This window comes from Dermacentor albipictus, unplaced genomic scaffold, assembly GCF_038994185.2.
Source record: "Dermacentor albipictus isolate Rhodes 1998 colony unplaced genomic scaffold, USDA_Dalb.pri_finalv2 scaffold_14, whole genome shotgun sequence".
NCBI classification, from domain to species: Eukaryota; Metazoa; Arthropoda; class Arachnida; order Ixodida; family Ixodidae; genus Dermacentor; species Dermacentor albipictus.
This window is the reverse complement of record NW_027225568.1, coordinates 5,789,120-5,806,713: the sequence shown is the minus strand read 5'-3', so window position 1 is coordinate 5,806,713 and position 17,594 is coordinate 5,789,120. Positions and strand designations below refer to the sequence as shown.

The window sequence follows — 17,594 nt, the reverse complement described above, 5'->3', positions numbered from 1 at the left end:
GGTGCAGAACCGCTCGAACTGATTTATTTTGTCAACTTATTCGTGCAATTCGAGCATGTCAGCACTAAAGGCTCAAATAAACTTATCCTCTCTAGGCTCACGCCGTAGAATAGGATGTCTTAACCTTTTCCGGGAAATTTCCTCTTCTTTGCCTTTTGAGAACTGTGCACAAAAAGGGTACATCTCATTGCCCGCACCAGTCACTCTAGCGCAGTAGTCCCCCAAAAGTTCATACCGTGACTTTTCAGCAACGATTTTTTCTGCGCATAATACGAGACTGGAATGGCCTGCCCACCACCCAAGTTGCAACTATCATCACCCACTTGCATTCAAGCGGCTCGTCAAAAATATCTCTTTGTAATTTGTAGTATCCCTTTTTGTCATTAACGCCCCCCCCCTCCCTCATGTAATGTATCAACAAAAGACCTTTCAGGAAATAAATAAATAAATAAATAAAATGCTATCGCAAGAAAACAGAAGCCGCGGGACATAGAAAACGTAGCTGGTTTCTGCTGTGCCTCCCGGCCCGGCAGTCACATGTCATTACGTTTGCGGTGCCGCCGGGTGATGGCGCCACCAGTCCAAGCTCCTTCGCAACAGATTCTTATTGACGGCACAGTAAGGTGAAACAGTGCTAGAGTCCGAGTTCAAGCAAAATCACGCGGTCCTAGTACCGCACCTTGAAAACACAGAATGCTAACATTGGTTTTTTTTCTGCAGCACTAGGTTGCACAGTGCTTCGGAGATGCGTGACGGAGGCTGTGCGTAAGAATTTACATGTCCTTGGTTACGTGTAATTCGTTAAGTTTTGTGTACGTTTGTAATCGGTCGATTACTTGACGTATGCTTCAACGTTCATCGCAATTAAACAATTTTTCGTGCACCTGACCATGGTGGAATAATGCTTATGGCATTACGGTGTTAAGCACTTTATCGCGGGATCACATCCAGGCCACGGAAGCCATATTTCCATGAAGGCGAAATGCAATAACTTCCCCTTCTACGGCATACCTTCTAATCAAATCAGGGTTCTTGCAGTTAATACCTTCTAATTTATTTCGCTTTACCAATTCTCCTACTGATTATTCTAACCCATCGTAAGAACGATGTCTCGAGGTTTTCTGTAGCGTCGCTCGCGTTACATGTAGTTTAGACTACATTTTTCGAAGTGCAGTGGCAACTTCATGTGGCATGATGTGTGAATCGGGAAATCCGCACGGGACCATTCGGTGCAGCATGCAAGATGACTTTGGTGTTTATTGTTATCAATCTGGAGGTGTAAAGAACTGTGGCAGTACCACGGCCCCTAGCTCGGGGAGCTAGGGAGACGCGCGGAGAGAACGAAGCCAGCTCCGGAACGCTGCGGTCGCACCCGAGCAATCGTATATCCTATTTCTCCTTGGACAGCATGCCCTAGCTGCCACGGAAACCTCAAATGAACTGGTGACGGTCTGACAGATCTCGCCCTCTCTACAAAACACGTTGTCAATGTCACTCCAAGTACGTACCGGCAGCTGTCACCAGACTTCTTTCTAAACGTTATACGAAAAAGGTATCGATTAAAATTCTTTCATTCGACCTGTTACTGATTCGATTGACTATATACGGCCCCATGAATGTAATTGTTGAATCGCTCTAACGTGTTCGATTACTCTTACGTTATTCTCCTTTGAACCTTTCCTAATTACCTTTGCTTAATTGCTGGAAATATACACTCTAAAACCAGAGAGTTCCGGGCACTCTCTTCGAGGCTGTATCTGCTTGCCCCATATTTCACTCTCTTTTCGAGAGTAGACAGACCCTCTTTGAGAGTAGAATAACTCCTCCTGACAGAGTTTTATTACTAAACCGCAAGGGAGTGCTAGTACTCTTCCGCAGAGTTCTAATACTCTCCCCACAAGGGTAATAGTACTCCCCCAGATCAAGTGCTTCTACTCCTCCAAACCGCGTACTTCTGCTCCACCATGGCGGCAGTTTCTACTCCCCCAAACAGAGTGCTTGTACCCCTTCAGAACTGAGTGCTAGTATTCTTCCCAATAGTGTGAAAGCACGATGTAGCGCCCCGGTCACCTTAGAAGGGACTCACAATACTTACATGCGGGGAGTATTTGATTCCTTCATAAGCAGCTCCTGCAAATATGCTTGGTCAATTGAATGTAATCTGTGGTCACCGAGTTACTCAAATGAAATATTTTTTCTCTTAAACGTCAGTCTTTATTGATCGGTCACGAGACAAACTGAATAATTTGAGAAACATAATGACAAACACATAAAATCAGATTTCATTGACTCTCGTGAACTTTGCAACACATTTTGCAATAGAACGTAAGCATATTCTCAAAAGTTTAATGAGTATTACCGTATAGAAATATCCTTTATTTTTAGTTGGCTCTACCTTCTCAAAAATAAACTATACAATGGAAAGTAAACAGAACAAACGTGTGCAAACTCGCAAAGTATTGACACTACGATCGAAGAGAAATATGTTCCACATTACTGGACAGCAAGCGCATTTCTGGCACAAGACGCAGGCATTTATTTGGCAGAGGTTACCAGATGAGCTGCTCAGCATGGGACTGGTAACGTAGATAAATTGTGCAACAAACTTTCTTTTGTGTGCGATATTTTAAGACAGCAGCTCATCTGATAACGTCCTGTACAGTGTATGGATGTTCTTGACTGAGAGTGCAGTGTATTTAGAAATGTGTTGTATATTTTCATGCGAGGCCGCAGGTCTAGTTAGCTTCGCATATATTTCACATGAAGTTCTTCATGCATGGGCTGCACCCAATGGTTTCTAAGCGTGTCTTGTCGTGGTTCCGCAGCAATGTCCTGCCCGTTCTCAAAGCAGTACACAGGCGTATAATCTTACCAATTCGGTTGGCCTCCTAACGAAAGTAGTTTCCTGGCGCTGTTGGGATTTATCCGTTACACTTTCTCACAAATAAACAAAATAAAATTTACAGTATTAGCTAGCGTGTACCAAATGAGTGTATAACTGCAAGGAGCATTGGCATTAAAATATTGCGCACCAAATTTTTTTTTCATATATGGTAGTTTTTCATTCCCATTACGGCAAAAATACTATACGTCTGAGAAGCAGCTTGCATAATTACATGAAAAATTATTGTCAATATTTGAATATGCAATCTAACTAAAATATGGCATGGTTTCATATGTGAACCTAAAATCAGATGTGATGAATATTATGCATCAAAGGTGACATAAGCATAAGTACAAGCAGGGAAGTGCACGGAAAGGACAAATAAATAAGCAACTAATAAATTCGGACAGGCACCATTCTGTTTCACACAGCCCTTCCATGCACGTGCATTTTACGAGCGGCTATGCATATACTTGCACTATGAAAGAACTACCTGAATCCAAAGCTTTTTTCCTACTGAAGTAGTTAAGGAGCCCTAAATTAAGAAAAATTATTGCGCTTCACAGAATCTTCGTCTCAAAACAACTACATATATGCCTTGGAAGAATAATACGTTGCCTCACTGTGCACTCTATCTTAAGTCCAGAAATTTACCATGTGCAAAAATGCTTTAATTTTATTTCGCCATATAAAAATTATGTTTGCAGAAACCATCAAGCTAAGGGGCTTTTGCTTGATTAACACTATATGTTCATATCTGCCAATCGATGTACAAGTGTTCCACTCAATTGCTCTCAGTTCTTTGTATTGAACACATCTCTGCCTCCACTAGCATATTTTGATGGCAAGTAGATTGAGTCACCCTAATCAAAATATCAAATACCTGCCAGAAACTATCACATGACTATTTCACAGAAGGAGAAACCACAATTTTACATTTTTAAAATAATTTTCAATTGCAAGTGACTCTGTGACTTCTAAGACGTGAGATGCGCACAACGGTGTTAACAGTTGAAGGCCTCAATTGCTCCTTGCTTTCGCTTCAGGGGGCACAAGCGGTTCTAATGCACTGGTTTCGTGAGTATGCACGTAAACGATAATGTCTTCTTGAACATAGAATACTTCGCCTTTTTGGAACCTAAGAGGAAGCCATACTTCTAAAATTCGGTGTAAAAATTGCTGAAAGGGAAAACAGAATGAAAGGGAAAATACAGAATGACGGTGGTTTGTATTTGCACCCTTGCATTCACGTGCTGTTAAATTATGTAAGCACCTAACCAAGAATGAGCTGTTGCTTTTTATAGTGACCAGAGGCCCCGTGTTCATTGCAGGTATGTATTATGTCACTACACTAATATGCAATTTCATTGTAGCATTATTTTTATCACATGGATATATCTGTTGAGAGACAAAACAAATTGCAGTCACTTCTTACGAAACTATTGAGCTTTTTTGAACATATTTCTAATCTTTAAATGAGATTTGCTCTTATGTGTTTGTCTCCCGAGAGCATACTTGATCTTGATTTCCTCCACCATAGACATTACATAAATGTACTATGTTAAGATGACTGCCTAGAGCACGTGAGAATTTTCATCTGGGTGTGACAAACTGTTTTTTTTAGGTTTTGTTGACATTTAGTCAAATGGTACATCCAATATACTCACATTCTAATTTTCTCACCGAAACTGCATTGTGCTCCTCTGCACTATGCAGAGCCGCGCCGGGCTGGCTGTTGGACATCCTTGTGTCCTTGCAGCTGCATTACGTTATATAAAGCGGGTGCCTGAAAAATACTGTGTTCAAAAGTCAACACGAAGACATGGTGTAAAACGACATCAAGACAGTAAAGAAGCATGATCCCGGCACTAAAAAAAAAGTCTTAGCTTTTAGTTTTCCTACTGGAATGCATGCGAAACATAATGACTCCACAGTCAGCTGCTAAACTAACTTGAATTTCTAGATTTAAAGAAAAAAACGAATAACCGACAGTTCATCCTCGTTTAGCACCAATGTTACAATACTCCTACTAATAGATAGAATATTGGTCATTGTCAGATGCCATAAGGCTGTCATTAGTCGGGTGTGTCGCAAACACCACTTGTTATACATCCTAAGCACGTTCCCAGTGTGCCCCCCGCACCATCTCTGGTTGTGCCACTGCTCAACCCTAACTTGAGAATCATATCTGCAAACATGATGCTCAGTAGGAAGGAAAATATGGTGCTCCATTTCAATGGATATCACCCCAGGCAGCACAACAGCATTGGACCGAGCATGGCCCAATGCTGGCAAAAATTGGTGTCAATGTTGGCCCAATCCTGGCATTTTTACAAAGTGCAACCCGATTCAAGGTCCACCCAGTGTTCAAGCCAACATTGGCCCCACATTTTGCCATTGTAGTATCTGCTGTGTTTCAAGCATAGAGCCAGTGCCCAGCCACTATTTATCCAACGCATTTCCAGCATAGCCGGTGCTCCGCCATTTTGTAGCCAATGTGTTTTCAGCATAGCCGGTGGTTAGCCATTTTGTATCCAATGTGTGCCAATCATAGCCAGTGCTTAGCCAATTTTTTGCTTCTATGCTGGCTTGCTGCCTATACTATTAGCTAAAACATGATTGAAATGAGTTCAGTAAGAAAGTCCTGCAGATACACGCAAATCGTAAACGAAAATAACTTATTTATTTATAAATCCCAGATAGCTGCAACTAGCTGGCAGGCCATATACAATTCTTTACACCTGCAGGGGCAGGAGAGGCAGCTGGACAGAAGAGGTTGATGGTGGACTTGCCAGGGCTCTCAGGGCATGGGTGAGGTAGGGAGAGGGCAGCAGTGGGCAAACAATGATTCCTGTCCTGAGGGCAGGGGTCATTGGGCTCCTCTGCTGCGAATGTTTCGGCGAAACGCCTCTTTCTGCCCCCACCCCTGTCCACAGACCTCGGCAACCACTTCTTTATGAAGCTCTGGGCTTCCGTGATGTCAACATGGCCCTTCTCACAGACATCTGCACACAAACATAAAGACCACAAAAAATACATACAACATACACTGTGCTTGGGACGTCCAAAGTCCTTCATCCTAGGTAACTTCATTGCAGATATCATGCACCATAATGATCACCCAGAATGGGGCAGGGCAGGCGTATTCAACAAACTAAAACCTTTACCATGAACTCAAGGGACATAGTGATACGTTGTTAAGTCTTTAGAGCACACTGCATCTGAGAAGATGAGCAACTTCAGCCAACCTTATTGAATCGAGGTTTACAGCATGTTCTGCGGCAGAATCCAGGAGCTATGCAAAGTAAAGCTGCGGACCATCAAATGCTGCTAGCGCCTTCCTCACCGGCCGTCGAAATTCTTGATCCATTTACGGTATATTCAACCCTGTTGCCTTCGTTGACATTCTTGCTTTTCCGCCCCAAATAGCACTGTTGTCATCAGTGATGATTACACCATGTTTTTGTCAACTGAGACATGTTCATCAACCATCTCGCTCGTCGATGTATCTCAACAGAGAGCGTACTAGTTTTGCAATCAATCGGCATGCTTGTCAAGCAATTTACCTACGCTGCCATTGGCGCTAACGCCAAAGCACATCTTGTTGACATCTGCGATGGCAGTGGTGGGTGCGCTATGTGGATTTCATAGTAAATGATGAAACCAGCTGACAGGGACGCCTAAATTCGTTCATTGTAGAGGTTCACAAATTCATATGAAACATATCATTTTGGCCAGGATATGATCTTTTGCTATGCAAGTCATTTCGCTGCAGAGGCATTCATTGTAAAGTTCGGCTGCATATACAAGACTTCAACAATGCAACAAGATGACGAAGGAAACCTTACCTATGACTATACGGCACAGCTTCAAATTAATGAAGGCTTGTTTTCCCTTTTTCACATGAAGGCTGTAAAGTACTTGCACCGGATGTGCCATTACTGCCTTCATGGCGTTAGACGCCACCTCGCGCAGCGACTTCCCTCCTACCTGTAGGAAGTGCTTGCGCTGGAAAAAAATGGGCAGAAATGTGGAAATGAGCACTTATGCGGCAGTGTACACATGCTGAAAAATCTGCCCAATACTGCTAGAATATAACTTTTAGCAGAGTGCAAAGCAATACATTTGTGCTACAAGTGGTTTGCGAGGCAGTGCTCTTTACTTGTAAATGTGCTCCACAACACCTGTGTTACTGGAAGACAAACACGAAGTGTATCAGGTCTGTCTGTTCTGTACATTTCATGTTTGTGTTTGATCATCCTTAGTACTGCAACCATGTTTCATAGTAACTACCTCGCCAAGCTTTCACCATCATTAAAATGACTATAAGCGAACCAATTCTATTCACACGCAAATTTGCAATGCATAATTAGGAGATGCAATATCACAGTGTGCAGGAAAGACAAAGACACACACATTTGTGGCACAAAACAGCTACTGACATACCAACATGATATTTTCGGATTTTTACATTGTTTGTTAAATGGACTGACAATCTATTTTTAAGGACTTACTTCCTTTAAACTGTAACGAAAAGCTCACCTCAGCAATGTTACTGTGGATATTTTGTAAAAAGCGTGTAGATATTTTGTAAAGAATATTTCTATTTCAGCAGCACCTAAAAAATGAGTCTCCCCTCTAGCAACACGGAGAAGTGAGAGCAATACAGATAGCTCAATTCGCAAATTATGAAAGCAGCCCCTCATTCTACTTTCACAGGAGTGAGCGCTGCTGTGATTAATCATCTACATTTTGACCTTGTCAACCACTTTGCAAAATAAAAAGCTGGTACAGTAAGTTCACATTGCCAGACGTTACACCTACGTCATGGCTGCCTGGCATCCGTTTGTCGTTATTTTGTTGATAGACTTGCCAAGCCAACTACCGCATTTACTCGAATATATATTGCACTTTCTTGTCAAAAAAATTGACGCATATTCAGAGGTGCGATCATTAGGCGGGTTAAATTTCTTGCGAAAATAATTTACTTTTCATGCCGTGTTTGCTGCAGGATGATGACAGGTCAACAAGCAGGCGGCTGCCGCTGTAACAGTGCGGGACACCAAACTATACATGGTGCCCGGCGGAACAAGCCAAACGCACCGAATGCGATTTTTGTTCTTCTTGTGAGTATATTACGCGCATTGAAACAGTTTCTTCCGTATCAGTAATGAATAACATCGGTAATATCTGCAAGTTTGCGACAGTAACGTAGCCGTGTCCACTTTGAGGAGACAGAAACAGAGATGGGCACGCGTAGCTGCCATGGACATTGAAACACATGGCGGGCATGCTGCAGAAACTGCTGTATTTGTCTTCACTGCTATCCTAATATGGCACATTTCCGCTAAGGGTGGGCGAATATCTTAACTATGTTGCAAGCGTCGGCGTATGAATAGGGTAGACTTCAAACATCTCGTGAGGTTTGAACTTAACGCCGAACTCCTCAAAAGAACGCAAGCCCTCGAAATTTTCCATGACCATCTCAGCAAAACAGCACCAAACAACCTTGCAGCGTGCTTCATGTGTAGCGGCAGCAGTCGGTCCGGACGAACACCATTGTTAACGTCACGAGGCGCCCGACCAATCACAGGCGGAAGCGAAGCGCGCGAGCTGCCCCGAGTCTGCTGCTGCACTTTTCGTCTAAATAATAGCTGTTTGCGCTTTCTTTCGCTCAATTTCGATGCGATATTCGAATTCAGAGTGTTGAAAACCATGACGTATGGCTCTTCACTCATTTTTTCTGGAAAAGCTTTCAGCTTCTCTTTAATACAATACACAATATTAGGTAAAAACAAAAGGAAAATGTGATACAGTAATTGATACAGTTAGCACACGAGGGTTTACGATATTGCAGTTATTGCAGTCATAGACAACTCCTAATCTCGAATTTGAGGCGTTTGGAAGGGAAGACAATTTCCCTTTTTCAGTATATGTTGTATATACGAATACCAGGAAGGTACAAGTTCTGCACGAGAGCTTACCAACTTTATGAATGTAGTTCAGTTGGTTGGAAACTAAGTGGGGAGGAAGAGTTAACTTGTGAAACAGGTGTGAATTGCAATGTAAATGATAAAAAAGGACCAAGTGATATATTTTGCCATGACCAGCAAGAGACGGTAGAGCACAAACAGTATTGTTCTATGCCATTTTAATTGCATGCCATGAAATTTCCTGAAATGAACCTCATACTGGTGCAGCACATTCAATCTTTGATCAAATTAATTAGTTACATAAGAGATGCTTCAATGAACAATGACATGGAAAAACTGCAACGAATATATCCAAGCAAATGGTTTGTCATTTATAAGGTATGCTATGTGCACATTCCAAGTTAGGTTAGCGGTGATGCGTGCGCCAAGATGTTTATACGAAGATGCATGTTCCCATAATATGTTATTTAGAAGGTAACCAGGCATTGTGTTAGTAGATCTAGACAAACACAAATTTACACTTAATAATGTGTAATTCCAGTATATCAAAAATTTAGAACTGTGTCACCTATTACAATATCATTTCAATCTTATAATTAATCTCGCGTGTCCAAAGCAATAACAGAAAACACTAAAGCAAGCAAAAGGCAGATTATGTTGTCAATGTAGTCACTTACTGCACCTCGCCACCACAACGGGACACCTTCCCCAATTTTTTTCTGGAGGAACTTGGTTGTTTACCATGCTCATTACTTCTGAACCCCTTGCATACTAGCATATAGGGACCAGAAGCAAAGCTCTTCACCTTCCCTCAGCCAAGATGTTGGTACAACTGCTAAACAGTCGTTTTCTTGGGGAAACTTACAACCCTAAATGGTTTCGGCATCCTGCATAGACAAGGCCGATGAGCAGGTGGCCAGAAGGTTGTACCGATTTCGTTCACTCATAAAGCACTGTGCGAGTCAAAATACAGGCTGACAATCGTGCTGTAATAACTATCGGGCTAGCAATTTTCAGCAAGAGTTCAATATCTTCATATAATGAGATGGGGAACTGAGGGGACCAATCTTTTGTTAAAATATGTGAAGCCAACAGGCAATAAAGCGAAAAAGGGAAAAAAAGGAAGAAAGCATAAAAGAAATTGTGAATTTTAATTAAAATGTAGAAATTATGAGGAAAAGAGAAATAAGTGTGGACAAGAAGGCAACTTGCCAATGTTGAAAACAAACCCACCAGCTCCCACATACACTGCTGTAACATTTGTGCTGTGGCAATTATCCTCCGATCCACTTATTTTGGTATTTGTTCTTGTGTAGGAAATCTGGCACTGGAAAGTTTTGGCCAGCACCATTTCAGGTCATGGAAGCAGGCGAAGCATATGCTATTTTAACCACAGGAGCCATTTAGTAAAATAAACTTAGGAGCAGGCACCTGGTAATACAGAAGATGTGGTTTCTGCTCCCATCAGCAGCGAGTTGCCTTTTTTTCAACATTAATTTCTCATTATACTTATTCATCTAAATTAAAACCACAGCCATTTGTCGGCTGGCTTCATTATGTTCTGCGAGAAAACAGACCACGTAGTTATCAGTCATGGGAGCAATATTTGTAAAAGAGGAGCTTCGTAATACGTTGCTGGAGAAATAGTGAATTGGTATCCCTATATATCAACCCACGAATCCCTAGAAAAATTCCCTGTACTGCAGACCCCTTACCCCGAGCGAGTCCTTAAAGCAGGCATAACACACTCCCAAGTTCATATACATTGAAGTTTATAATAAGCACCATCACAGCAGCAGAAAACTACTGGGCAACTATAGAATGCAAACCAGGCTTGCCTCTGGCTAGAAGATCGTGCAACACCTTATCCTGAACACAATAGGCAATTTGAATCGGAAGGCAGCTACACTAAAATGCTGTTCTCAGAACAAAATTAACTTGTTAACTTTTGTTAACTTGTTAACTTTGTTAACTTGTTAACCATTCTGTCCATAAGCAGATCCCTCTATTGAATTGTGACTTATTCAAGATCTTAAATGCTTTGTTATTGTACGACAGATAATCATTGTCGCTCTGACAGACAAGTACAGCCAAGCTATAGGTCTGGAACAGAATCGAATTTCTGAATTAGACTTTGGGGAAAAAGTAAAATAAATCCGGAAGTCAGGCTGTAATTACAGAACATTGGCCAGCACCTAATTTGAACACCCCAAACATTTGATGCAGAAATATGTTTTGCAAATGAGCTTTTGGTGGTGAAAATGTTTGTTGTGCAGGAAAGCCAAGTTGCCAGTTTTGCAAAGTGTTCACGGTGTACTATCCACATTCCGCAAACTGGTCTTTCAAATGAATTTTCATTGTATGTCCCGTACTTGCAGTGAAATGCAACAGTGAATGCAATGAAAAGAAATGTAGGATTTGCAAAGGACCAAATCGCCTGGGTGGAAGCGCGACTGTCACGAAGAAGAAATTGGTGTGCATGTTAAGTACAAAACTACTTCTGATGTAAGCCGCCTTATAAACTTGCCGCGAAGCGGGTCGGCACTGCTGCAAATTATCTCACAATTTCTCGCTAAGGATGCTGGCAAGACATCAGCACCTCGTCTAGCGTGCCAGTGTTCGCAAACAAGGAGCCAATCTACGCCTAGTCTCCGTGTTGAGTGCAGGGCACGCATCAATTGAGAAGTTTTTTTTTTCTATGCAGAGAATCTGGCTTTGAGTTTTTGATAACGGGTCCATTGGATTCCGCAAGCCGTCCGTTATTTTCAAGCACCGTTTGATTAATATCATCGATCCACGGTATAAGGCTAGAGCTTTCAGTGCAAGGATGCAAAATCGGCCGTTTTATAAGGCACGTATCCTTTTGCACGATGTATATTCTCGTCTCCCATGAAGAATAAAGCTAGCGGAAGCTGCTGAACATGTTTGCTCCAAGTTTTGAACAAGGCGTGGCTGAAACATGTGTCTGAAGCGAAATGGCACATTGTGACCCCATTTTGTGGCACTAAACTGATCCACTCGTACGGGACGAACAGGGACCACTAAAGAAGTTTTAGATTATTTTTCATATGCATTGCACATCGCATAGAATTCACGTACCTTTGTTTACCACCACCGCAAGAGCAGCGTTGGAATCCCTCGTAATACGACTCATTTATTTCCTTACCGGCACGCTCGCGTGTGGATTCTGCTGCCCTAAACGATGCCAGAGATGCCATGTGGCCGGGTGACACTCGCAGATCCCTGACAGACCTCATTCAAGATCTGATGTAGCTATTTTGCGCAAGTTGTACATGAATTATACTCTTAGAGTCTTTCTGCGCTTCACAAGAGCGCTCTACTCAATGCCATTGCGGAGTATAGGACATGTGCGCATGATCGAGCTCATCTCGATATCACGTATTACGCGACCGATCACCTGGCGACACGTGCACTCGCTGCATATTGGGCACATGCCATTAACTACGCAAATACTCGCATGCGACGGTGACCCATAGATGAGAATGAATATAAGGTGCAATCCCGACAAGAAAAACCTCGTATGAAAAAAAGAAAAAAAAGAAATGCGTACTCAAGTGCTCGTTGGGCACAAGGCAAGGCTTGCGAAAGCTGTCAATGGCAATGGTGCGACGATGTCCGGGACGATAGACGATAAGAGAGGATACTGAGGAACAGACGTTCTTTTATAGCCCCGAAATTTCTTGGCTTCACTATGCGCCACCTTTCGAATCACCAGTGCAAAAGTACATTATTACTTGATGAATTACGGCTCGTCATACGCTATGAAAACAAGCGCACCGGGAAGTGCGTTCTAGTCGCGCGGGTCGCACCAGAATCAGAGAATGACAAAAACAAAGAAGTGTAATAATAGTTGTGTTAATCCGATCCACAATCCAGCTTTCCGTTGCGGCTTCGCTACAGTTCGTAGGTGGTGTAAGTGTATCGAACTCACCTAAGGTACGTTCGATTCAACTGCACCAGTTCTCGAAGTGCTGCACCTCGCCATTCATTACAAAATGTGCAGAAAAGGCGCAGAGTTGATTCGCAATTATGTTGCGCCCTCTCTACGCTCTGTATTGTAGGCGCTGGCTTCGCGCTGACGTACAGGTGCGAAGCAGCGGCGCAGCAGGCGACATAGCGCATATGCGTAAGCGCTGTTAACAGCCAACTCACGGGCCTCTGCCGCGTCTATACAAGCGCGGGTGCATGAACATCTCAGAAGCTGGTCATACCAGAAGCTCAGTACCTTTCAAACTCACGCTCTCCATGCGCATTAGTCGGAAGGAACGCTTGCACCACGTCGGCACCTTGTCATTCGTTTCGAATGTCGCGCTGTGCCAGCACCACTGAAATGGAGCTCCAAACTTCTCGTGAATCGATGCAAACTAGTTCACAGTGGTGCGGGCGAATAAAATGGACCTTTAGCACGAACGACGAAGGTCCGTTCGATTCTGTTCAGCTCATGTCCACGCTGCTCGGCTGCTCCTTGCTGTGACTGACTGAGTGCCCCACTGCGCTACTGCTGTCCACGCCTTCTCCTCGCTGTAGTTTTGCGTTTTTCGGCACGGGTAGCAGCGTTGCGGCTTGGGCTTCTGACTCATCTCTTTCACACACCATTTCTTCCAAGTGGACAAAACGTAGAGTCGTTAGAAAGGAATACGACAATATATTTAATGAACTAAGACAAGCGCGGCTTGTTGATGGGCCTTCATCGGTTTCCCTGTCCAAGGACAGAGCTGGAAGCACCACCTTTGCGGACAGCGCTCGCGCAGTGCCACTTTCGCCCCTGAAGCTGGGAAGCAGCAGGAAATTGGAAAATTCAATTTCGACGGACGACGGGGGTGAGCCTCCACTGAAACTGTTGAACGAGCAATCGGGAAGCGAAGCCTTAGTCAACAGCCTCTGCGGACAAGGTGCACACTTCGTTGAAAAAGTCCATTCAGAAATTGCGAATTTGTCTTCCCGTGAGCACAGCGACTCTGATGCTAGCTCAAGTGACAAAGGTATCCTTCAACGTAGCAAATCCTGCGATGAGTCTAATGACTTTTGCTTCGGACAGCTTTACGGGGCCAGATGAGGGAATAGCGCCCACTTGTAGCGCAGCGCTATTTCATATATCTCCTGAACAAATGTCAGCAAGAGTTTGCTGTCATCACTTCCAAACATAATATGACTCATGCATGCATTAATGATGTCCTCGATTTGTGCCGTCGAAGAGGCATCTATAACCTTCCAAAGGATGCTAGGACAGTTTTGAGAACTGAGCGCAAAGCTCAGGTGGAGCAAAATGGGTTCTTTGTGCACTTTCGCCTTGCAGCAGGAATTTGTCAAGTGTTGCGGCCGGGGCAAGTAGTTCCAAGTGAACTGAAGCTAACGGGCAACATCGATGGAGTCCCTACTTACAGAAATAGCCAGCTGGCCTTTTGGCCTATTTTGTGCCGCATTACAAATGTAGAGGCATCACCACCATTTGTTGTAAGTGTGTATTGTAGTGGAGGGAAGCCACAATGTCTGCAGGATTATCTAGAGCCATTTGTGCGAGAGGTCTCGGAGCTTACGTCTGAGGGGTTAAGCATGGCAGATGTTCAAGTTCAGGTGAGCGTTGAAGCCATGGTGTGCGATGCTCCGGCAAGGAGCTACGTGAAATGTATTGTTGGTCACACTGGCTATCATTCGTGTGAGCGATGCAACCAAAAAGGACGGCACATTGAAAACAGGGTGACATTTCCCAAACTTTACGCACCAACACGAACGAATGTATCATTTCGATCTCAAGAAAACAAGCGCCACCATTCTGGTTTTTCACCATTCCTATCGCTTGACGTCAAAGTGATTGTATTTTTTCCCATCAGAATACATGCACCTCGTTTGCCTGGGAGTCATGCGACGACTGTTAAAGAATTGGGTATGCCAAGGCCACAATAATAGATTGAGCAGAGTGTATCGGTGCCAACTAAATGAAAGCCTGCGAGAGGCATCCAAAGCATTTCCAACATATTTCCAGCGAAAGCCAATGGGTACAGAGGAACATGATCATTGGAAGGCAACCGAGTTTGGGACATTCCTCCTTTATTTGGGGACTGTTGTCCTAAAGCCTCTTCTGCCTCCATCACACAACAAGCAATTTGTAATATTTTACGTAGCTATCAGAATTTTAGCATCACCTCAACACTACTGTGAATACAATGACTTTGCCAAAGATGTGCTGAGGTACTTTGTTCAAGAGTTTAGCGAGCTATACGGAAAAACCCAGCTTGTGTACAATGCGCACTCACTTATTCATCTTGCTGACCAGTGCCGGGACCATGGCCCATTGGATCAGTTTCGTGCATTCCCTTTTGAAAGCTACCTTGGACAAATGGAGAAGTTGCTGCGATCCTCCAACAAGCCACTTTCACAGCTAAGTAGGAGATTCTCCGAACGGAGGCACTCGTCCAAGAACCAAGTGGAGCAGAAACTGCAACATGTGAAGCCTGGAGACTGCTTCCTGATTGACAGTGCTCCTGCAGTTTTTCTGGAAATAATGGGAGACCACTTCGAGGGTTACATTTTACCAAATGCGAGGGACTTTGCTTCAGACTTCCACTCAAGTCGTCTCAGTTGAGTATTTGGCGCTGCGACACCTTAAGTAATAGAAGTAAGGTCTGGCCTCTTGATGACCTCCGGAATACTGCTCAGTGCCTGAGGCTTAGCTACAAGCAAGGACATGTTGTTGTTCCTCTTTTGCGCTTTCACTGAAGCTGTCAGTAGTCGATAGACATATATTAACCCAAACTGCCATAGTCAGTCATCTGACTGCCATATTGCTATGCATCCAATGGCCACAATGTCTGTTCTATGTGAGGCCGACAGTTGGGCTAGTTGGAATTCAAATGCAAAAACATTTTCAAAGAAAAATTATCCTTTTGTCTCTGTACCTCTTTTCATTTTTTTTATGCGCTGGAACATGTCCTTGTCTATTGTATTCTCATTGTCCCAAATCACCTATTCAAGCCATGTTCAAGCTATCTATTTCAAGCATCTTGTCACTAATACAGTCATTACCACTATTGCCCAGAGTGCTTGAATGTCATCCTTTGGCCTGCACAGGTTGCATTTGGTGGTAACACCGGATTTGGGGTAGCTTACATCTGTGTATGAACTGCTGTACTGATGGTACTTCCCAAATCTTTCTCCTCACAGGCCTTCGCGTCTTCCGCAGCTGCGATTTCCTGAAGGCACTGCATTGCTACAGAGCAAAAGTCGAGATAACGCATTGCAAATCTTTCATGAGCCCATGCCAGGATGTGTTATCTTGACTTTTGTTCCATGGCACCTTCACATACTACAGTTACCGAAGCCACAGTGGCGAGTAAACTGAAAAAGATTAAGGCAGCAGTGATCAGTAAAGCAGTCCAAGTCCCTGTCCAATGACAGAGCTGCAAGCTCCCCTTTTGAGGACTGCACTTGCATAGCACCACTTTTGCCTCTGAAGCCGGGAAGCAGCAGACGATCAGAAAAGCTATCAGATCAGTGCAGCAGCGTGTTCTCAGACGTAAGGTATCTAGAGCCACGTGTTATCAGTAGATGTCGCCCAAGCAGGCTTAAGCATGCCGTTCAAGCACTTAAGCAAGCTGATAACTGTACTACCCGGACAAATTGCATTTCAGTCCTCCAAGGTTCAACCCCAGCTTTCATTTTTGCTTCTGATATGTTTTCATCACATCAGGCTCATACTGCCATGTCTCTTGAGCAGTCACCGCTCTCACTCGGGACCATCACAACCTCCACGACTAAGGTTTTCATTGACAAAGCAGAGCATCTGAGCCACCCAGTTTTGCAACACAGGATACAGCTGAGCCTGCACCTAACTTGCTGAAACTGTACTTGTGCCTTTGATACCTCCAGTTTCTAGGTGTTGAAGTGCATTTCATTTGGAACAAGCTGCAGCACGGAACACTAAACGGCCATTTTCAGGGCCCCCCAAACTATATGAGTGGTGGGGACGTGGCAGCTCCTACTCTTCTCTCACTTACCCTCTAGAAAATTAGCATGTAGCTATCTATGTGTGTGTGCGAATAGAATATCATTTGGAATCTTGAGAAGTGCTTCAAAAATATATAGAACAGTGTTTCTTTTCTTGAATAAAAAGAAGGAAAGAGCGAGAGAATAAACAAACTATCTCTTTAGTAATCACAGGTAATGCTGCTATGGAATGATAGGAAATAAAAAAAACATAACTAGGCAACGTTAAGTGAACAAGAAACCAAAGGTTTCCAGATTTATGTGACCATAACAGGAATAGAGCAAAATGGCAATGTAACGCCATTCCAGACTTCTCTGTGCAAGTGTTGAGTGTTTTTTAAATGCTGCCGCAGTCAGGTTTAGCTTTATAGTGCTAGGCGCCCTGTTCTTGCGAGCTTATACTCTCAAAACTCTGGGATGAATTTCTGCAACCAGCATGTCTTAAATACAGCCGCCTTCTTTTAGAAAAGAAACCACCATAAAATTCAGGAAGACACAAGCAAAGTAAGTGACAGAACAGAAGCTGGACTTACAAGTGTTAGTTTATCTTCACAATGCCCAGCATATAATTTTTCATACGCCGAGTTTGGTACCTGAAAATGCCAATTTAAGGGTGGGAAATTTTGTGAAATTCACTCTGGTGTCTTCGACACGTCGAACCTAAGGTTGCATTGTGGGTAGCTCATATAACCAATAATAATTACTAAGTTGTAAATAGGATGTAGCTGCACTCACCTACTCATGATTCAAACGTTATTCTAAATGTCTGCAGT

The 17,594-nt window shown here is 43.4% G+C and overlaps 1 pseudogene; it reads left to right on the top strand.

Moving 5' to 3' along the window:
* The first annotated feature begins 13,799 nt into the window (after positions 1 to 13,799).
* On the top strand, positions 13,800 to 15,555 carry LOC135917711 (uncharacterized; annotated as a pseudogene).
* The last annotated feature ends 2,039 nt before the right edge of the window (positions 15,556 to 17,594 follow it).